Raw genomic sequence first — 8,461 nt, forward strand, 5'->3', positions numbered from 1 at the left:
AGCAACATCCCACTTGGAACCTCAGATGATATGGACATTATTCTAACTCTCTCTGGTGACTCCAGTGCTCACCAGTTTACCAGCATTTCCAACGTTTCATGAGCAAGGAGAAGTTTGCTAATGGTGGCCAGTGTCCACACCCCCCCGATGTGTGTGCCCACCAGGACTACGAATCTGAATACCCCTCAATGATTGTGTCACGCTGTCCACCTTAGAGCAAATACTCACATTCAGCTTCATAAATATCATGAGGGCCTTTTGATGATATGACTAAGAACTTCTAACACTCCCCATTGGACCTTGAAAACAAAGAGAAGCCTGTTTTGCTTATCTATTCTTGAAAAATATCTTTATATTTCACTTGAATAAGGGAATAAGTGTGAAGGTAACTGAGATGGGAAAAATCAATCCATGATTTCCCTCTTCCATGCATTCTATGTCTCCATGATATGGGATGTATTGATTTATGGTAGGGTTTCTCAACCTCGGTAATTACCAGCTCTGGGTGGGATGGGTTAGGTTGTGTTGGAGACTCCTGGACATTGTCCGTCTGTATAATCACTGCCCTGAACCCACCACATAACCTTAGCTCTCACTGCCATTGGGACAACCATAGAGATCTGCAGGTCTGACCATGTAGCCAGTGGAGGGGTTTGCAAGGGGACTCCCACTTCAGGATGCCAAAAAATTATGCAAATTCCTATGCATGTATACAAACTATAGGTGCATAATATTTCTATGCATAGTCATGCATACATTATCGATGTACCTAATATTTATATTAACAATCTTAAATCCTTAATATTACCAACATACACTATTCTACCTAATCAATCTATATATATGCATGTGACATTAATATACATACTTTTATTTTCTCCTCTCTTAATTATCAGAGCTCCCACGAGAATGGTGTGCCAGTCCCCGGTGACCTGCAAAGGAAAGATCCCCTGGGAATGGCTATGGGCTTCTCTTGTTCTTCTCTCATTCACACTAATTATAACCATGGCAGCTGGTTTAGTTCAGAAGAAAAATTAAATATAATCATGAGTGAAAGAACCATGAAGGCTTGCCATCGGAAAAAACGTCCATTTATTGAGGAAAAGCTCTGCATATTTATAGAGCCAGGGGTGGTTTGACAGTTGGCATGGGGTGCTTTTTGATTGGAGGGTAAGGATCAGGTGAGCCAGGAGGGCTAGTCTGATTGGTGGGTAAGGATCATGTGAGCAAGCAGGGCTCACCATTGGATGGCAGGATCATGTGAGCAAGCAGAGCTCACCATTGGACAGCTCTTCTTGGGGGATGGGAAAGTTAGTCTTTGGAGCCAGGTGACTCCCAACAATGAGGTTGCCATGCAAGCCCAGCTCTCCACAAGGTAGAATTGTATCAATTCATGAATTAAATTGAGAGGCTTTGAAACAACTAAACTATATCAGCAAATATATGGTAAGTAGTAGATAGTATTTGGCAGATTAAGTTTTTTTTTTGTTTTGTTTTTTTTTTACATTTTACTTAAAGAGGAATGTGATAGTCATAGAAAGAGTTGGGTTACCAGCAAAGGTTACCATCATGAATATAGATGTCTGTGGGATGAGATGCTCATAAAATCTCATATCACATAAAATCGAGAAATGTGGGAAGAGAAAGAAGGAGAGAGAGAGAGAGAGAGAGAGAGAGAGAGAGAGAGAGAGAGCGCCCCTGCATCAGCCCATCCAGGTACCTCTGCTGGGTCAACCTGAGATGAAGCACAGATCAAGCTGAATCCGAGAGTGAGCAGAAAGGTCCTCATCTTGATGAGATCTGTCTTCTGCTCTGCAGAGGCTCAGGGGAGGTGGGTACTGGACAGAACGAGTTTGATGCCCCTTTATATCACATTGGTGACTTGACTTGACAGGCAATGAATCCATTGTTTTCATCCTGAGATCTTCTATCTGCTCAGTGTTTCCTGGTTGGCAGGGATGAGCTCCCTAGGAACTCCTGTTCTTCACCTAATGCTATGGATATTGGAAAAGCTTTAGTTTGGCCAAATAATTGACTTTTTATGTATGGCTCTTGTACAAAGCCTGCCGTTGATTCCAAGGACAGTAATGTTTATTTCCTCTTTGATCCCCATGGCTGAATGGAAGATAAAGAACAAAACATCTATTCGAGTTCCTGTATCACTTCTCTAACATTTTAGTTGAATGCTCACAGATACATCTAAAATCAAAGATGGTACCCTGTGGCCTAATGAACTTAGATTATGGTATCTCTACCTAAAATGCAAGGTAACAAGGCATCTCTCAAACAAGTCAGAGTTTAAATTTAAGAATATATTACAAAAAAATGATAATGATAATACAAATGCTAGCCTCTTGCCAATTTATGATTTTTTTGTTTTCTTTTGTTTAATTTACATCAATGCCATTTCAAGTGATCTAGTTGAATTGTCCCTGGGTCAACAACCACATTAGATCAACCACAGCCAATCACTCTGAAAGTATTAGGACACTTGCTATAGAATCTCCACCAAGGGCAATTGTGAGGATCCTGTCACCAGCTAAAATACACCTGTCCATTGGATTTATGACCTGGGATTTCTTCTGAAGGTTTTTAAGTCTTTTGTCTAATTCCTACATATTTGAAAAATTTTGATACAGGTTTTGTGCAGGGTGATGAATGCAGGTCCTCTTTTGTTTTTCTACCAATAGCTATCCAGTTCACCTGTGCCATTTTGTAAAGCATCTCTCATCCCCCAGAATATATTCTTGGCAACATGTCAAACATCAGATAGCTATACTCATGGAAATTTGTCTCAGGGACTTCTATTCTATTTCTGGTCTTCATGCCCATGTTGGTGGGATTTCCAGGCTCTGATTGCTCTAGAGCTCTATAGTGTCTTTTTCAGATCAGGTATTTTGGTGTCTTCTGCTTTGAGAGTCTTGCTTACTATTTCTTTCTCTGCTCAGTTTCTCTGATTCTTACCAATGAATTTATAACTATTTATTTCCAGTTTAGTGAAAATGCCATTCATATTTTCATAGGGAGTGCTATGCATTTGTTTATTGCTCTTGGTAGGATGTCTAGTTTTACAATATCAATTCAGCCTATGCAAGAACATGGAATGTTCTTCTATGATTTTCTTCAATTTCTTTCTTCAATGTTTTGTGAATTTCCTTGGAGGGATCTTTTAACTTCTAGGTTTCATAATTTCCAAGAATTTTTTTTTAAGATTGTTGTGAATGGAATGGTTTTCCGAATTTCTTTGCCTGCTGAATTAACTGTGTAGCCAATCTATCAGTTTAATATATGTATATCTTGTATCTTGATTCTTTGATAAACTCATTTATAATCTCTAGAATTATTGCGGTGCAGTTTTTTATTTTGTGAATATGATAATATTATCAGTAATTACAGATAGTTGGCCTTCTCTTCTCGGCTTTTTGTATCCTTTGATTTCCTTTTCTTGTTTGATCACTTTGGCTAATGTTTCAAGGACTACATTTAATAAAATGGTGGCAGTGGACACACTTATATTGTTCCTGAATTAAAAAGAAATTCTTTTAGTTTTTCTCCATTTAGTACTATATTGACCTTGGGATTGCTATAAATGGTCTTCATGTGGTTGAGATAAGCTCCTTCAAGTATTAGTGAGATTCTAAGCAAGTTAGTAAGATTCTATCTCAAAATAAAATATGAAAAGGGCTGGGAATGTGGCCCAGTGATTTAACTTCCCTTATTTTGTTCTGTCTTATCAAAGAAATTAAGAATGAAATTATATGAAGTAAACCTATGTCCACTCAAAGCAGTGAGAAATATGTAGCATAATGTCCCCCAAATGAAACCAGCCATACATTTAAAGGTTAACTGTTACTGACCAAGTGATTAACCCAAGACATATAAGATGATGTAGCTCTCTGATAATCTATCAATTTCATTAAGACATTTATCAGAGAGAAGATGAAGTTACTGGTAGGGGCTGAATTGAGTTCCCTGTCTGACAATTCGTATACTGAAATCTGTCCCCCAGGCCCAGGGTCCCCAGTGGGTAAGTAAGCTAAAAAGAGGCATTTAGTGGTTGGACCACTTCATTTGGATCATGTTCATGTCAAAAGAGGAGATATGAATTCCCAAAGATCAGCATGGACACTGGATAAGAGACAGAATACCATAGGATCCCAGGACAAGATGGTGGCCATTGGCCAACCAAAGAGGGCACCTCAGGAGGACCAAGCCCTGCCCACTCATTGCAAGGACCACAGTAGATGCATTCACACTGCCTGTGATCCACGAAAATAACATTGACTCTCTCCAGTACGTTTTCATGTCATTAACAGCACTAGTTGATGCCTACATGAAGTTCCCAAAGCATCTTTTTGATAATAGAAAGTTTTCTATTAGAATTCCCATGTCCTTCAATCCCTTCCTCATCATCCATGGTGAGGAATGTAAGGGATGAAGTAGTGGCCTTGGGAGCTATGGCAAAGCCCCATGCTGCTATATCACAGGGCAGAAAATATCTCCACAGAGACGTGAGAGCTGATGTCTGAGTACTAATAATATTCACCTCTGGGCAGAATGAACTTCTCTGCATTTTCTGAGCCTTGCAGCAACCAAATTTTCTAAGAGTGTAAATTTCCTTTGGATTTTCCCCATTCTCCTGATAAGCAGTCCAAGTGAATAACTGAGTTGATCTTACCATTTGAGCCCTTCAAGTTTCAGATTCCTTGTTGACTGGAGCTCTCCTCTCTGTTTCCTGAATCAGAGCACCCTACTCTTCCACCAAGGTTTCCAAATCCCCAGGGACCCCTCTTCAGTTATTGAAGTCTGCCTAGCGCGTGCTCTCTCTCTCTCTCTCTCTCTCTCTCTCTCTCTCTCTCTCTCTCTCTCTCCCTCTCCCTCTCCCTCTCCCTCTCCCTCTCCCTCTCCCTCTCATCTTCTCCATCTTTCTTTCATAATATACATCAACACAATAACCCAGGAGGAACTATCTCTAATCCTGATTCTTGGGGACATATCTGAAACTCACTCCCAACCCCTGCAGTACATTCACGCACCTGAACCACAAAAATATTTAAATATTGTCAGAATTATGAAAACCTACATTTTTCAGGCCAAACAGACTCTTAACTCTCATTCATATTAGAAGAAACATTTTATTGCATGTTGTAAGCCTCTCTCATTTTATTATTTTCTTACTTTTTTTTTCTTTTTTTTTGTTGTTTTTTTTCCAGTGGCTTTACTTTTTATTATTATTATTATTATTATTATTATTATTATTATTATTTTTTATTATTGGTCTTTCAAAATATTACATAGTTCTTAATACATCATATTACACGGTTTGGTTCAAGTGGGTTATGAACTCCCAATTTTACCCCGTATACAGATTGCTGAATCACATCAGTTACCCTTCCATTGATTGACATATTGCCTTTCTCGTGTCTGATGCATTCTGCTGTCTGTCCTATTCTCTACTATCCCCCCTCCCCTCCCCTCCCCTCCCCTTTTCTCTCTCTACCCCTTCTACTGTAAATCATTTCTTCCATTTGTATTATCTTGTCTTATGCCTCCTTTCCTCTTATATGTCACTTTGTATAACCCTGGGGATCGCCTTCCATTTCCATGTGATTCCCCTTCTCACTCCCTTTCCCTCCCACCTCTCATCCCTGTTTAATGTAAATCTTCTTCTCAAGCTCTTCGTCCCTACCCTGTCCTTGTTGACTCCCCTTATATCAAAGGAGTCATTTGGTATTTGTTTTTTAAAGATTGACTAGCTTCACTTAGCATAATCTGCTCTAATGCCATCCATTTCCCTCCAAATTCTATGATTTTGTCATTTTTTAATGCAGAGTAATACTCCATAGTGTATAAATGCCACATTTTTTTATCCATTCATCTATTGAAGGGCATCTAGGCTGATTTCACAATCTTGCTATCGTGAATTGTGCTGCTATGAACATCGATGTAGCAGTGTCCCTGTAGCATGCTCTTATTAAGGTTAGGGTTAGGAACCACCATTTGACCCAGCTATTCCCCTTCTCTGTCTATTCCCTAAAGACCTAATAAGAGCATGCCACAGGGACACTGCTACATCGATGTTCACAGCAGCTCAATTCATGATAGCAAGACTGTGGAATCAGCCTAGATGCCCTTTTTTTTCATTTTTAAGCACAGTCTTGATAAATAGCCTGGCCTCTTAAGTAACGACTGATTAAAAAAAAAATTCTGATACACCAAAAAAGAACACTTTTAGTAAGGGTTTTCACTGTTTTGATACAAAGACATTATAAGTACAATTTTAGAGAAGGAGAATTTTTACTTAGGCTTATAGTTTCATAGGTTCAGTTCAAATTTTGATTTGGGCTCATGGTTGGCCAACTCCATGGCTCTGGCCCAGTGGGTGGCAGAACAAAATGGCAGAAGGGCTTGGAGGAAGATAGCCACTTAGGGCACGGGACCAGGAAGCAGAGAGAGCTCTGCTCACCAGAGACAGGATAGAAACCCCATGGCACAGCACAGGGACCCCCTCCTCCAGTCACACCCCACATGCCCAGCCACCACCCAGTATGTCCATTCAAGTGGATTAATCCACTGATTAGATCACAACACTCATACCCAATAATTTCACCTCTGAACATCATTCCATTGTCTCACATGAGCTTTTGGGGTCCTTTCATATCTAAACAAGAACACACTCACATCTGTGTGATGTTGCAGCCCATCCCTTCCTATGTACTCATGATAAGTTCCACAGTTACACAATCATCCTTGTCTAAAATAGTCTCCTGTCGTCTGTAGACCCACTGTTGAATATTGCATCAGAGTAGATATTTCTGTAGATATTTCTGTGCATTGAAATTCTCATAAACTTATCTGAAGATGCATGTTTGTGCATATAAGGTCAAATTTATTAATCAATTTGGAACACAGGAATAGCAGGAAAAATATAGAAGAGAACTGACAAGAAATCCCTTAGACAGAGTTTGGCCCTTTACAGAAAAGTAGAAATTACCATTTCAATAAAAGGGGGGCATAATTTTATCTTCCTAGAGATGATCTCTGAGACCTTGAGAAGATGATGTTGCAAACATTCCTGATCTCATTAGTATTTGTAGGAATCAAAAGCAAAAGAAATTAAAATATTGCCAACCTGATCTTATTGGCATGATATTGGAGAGTGCAAAGGAAAAATCCAATCCTGGGTAGTGGAGTGCAGGAATGCTCACACCTAACTCTTCTCATGGAACTTATATATTCATGTACGGGTTTCACAGGGGTCACTTTCATAGGAAAGTCTGTTCTTTCAAGGTCACTTCTTGCTTTGAGGGACCCTAAGGTGCATGTGTGCAACACATGATTTTTTTTTTGTGCCAGGACCAATGGTGCATCCTTCTAATCCCAGGATTCAGAGACTGTGTCAAGAGCAGGAAGATCTCAAGTTCAAGACCAGCTTCTAAGTCTTAGAGGCCATGTGAAAATAAAGAATGAGATGTGGTAGAGATGTAACTCAGTGGTAGATTCTTCCTGGGTTAATTCTCTAGTACCTTTCCCTCCAAAATCCGAAAGCTTTTGAGAAATCTCCTTTAGTGATGTTGAAGATTTTGCTATTCCAAAGTAATGAATTCACCAATGTTAATACTATTCCATTCTCCATGGCTTCACAAAAATCTCTCCCACTGTCTCCCAATAAAAGAACCCATTCTGAAAACTAAAGGGATGTTGTTTTATTCATGTTTTAAACACATATAATCATCTCCAACCCTGAAGGAGGGATTATTTCACTCATTCACACATATGCCAAGTATCATAAGGGGAAAACTACCTAACAGGACAAAATGTCAGATTGTACAAACCTCAAATATCCGCTCATCAGGCAATATCCTTAGGCAGCAGGACAGTCATCTGTGAAAGAGAAGGGAAGGGAAAGTCTAGATCACTGTGGTTGCTCAATGTGTAATGATTTGCATTTTGCAAATAGAAGATATGAATAAAGCTCCCTCTCCTCTGCTTCACAGGGAAAGTGACTTTACCAGTTTCAATAATATTTCTTATGTTATCCTTTGGAATCTTGGATGCCACTGTCAGCTCTTCAAACTTCTTCTTCTGTTCTTCAGTCAGCCTGTTTTCCTTAGCTGAGTTTTATAGGGGATAGCATGAAAGAGGTTTCTGTTAAAAAGCGTCCTCTGGGTCCCAGGTAGACCAGTTGATCCCACCAACTAAGAATACTTCCAGGTCATTCATGGGTGACATGGGAACGTGGGTAAATTCCACTTATGGAAATCATATCATGTATAATTATTAGGAATACTGAGGAATTTCAAGACCCTTTATTGTGTGAATTCAAGTCTGCCTAGTATTTTTGCATTTTCCAGATCAATTCCAGGTCCTAAGCTTTGGGAAATATTCTGTACTGTGGATTCTCATTTCAACTCTGTCTACTTTCTACAGTTAGTGCCCCAGTATTCTGGACAATTCATCC

The sequence above is a fragment of the Urocitellus parryii genome, chromosome Y (assembly GCF_045843805.1).
Source record: "Urocitellus parryii isolate mUroPar1 chromosome Y, mUroPar1.hap1, whole genome shotgun sequence".
NCBI lineage: Eukaryota > Metazoa > Chordata > Mammalia > Rodentia > Sciuridae > Urocitellus > Urocitellus parryii.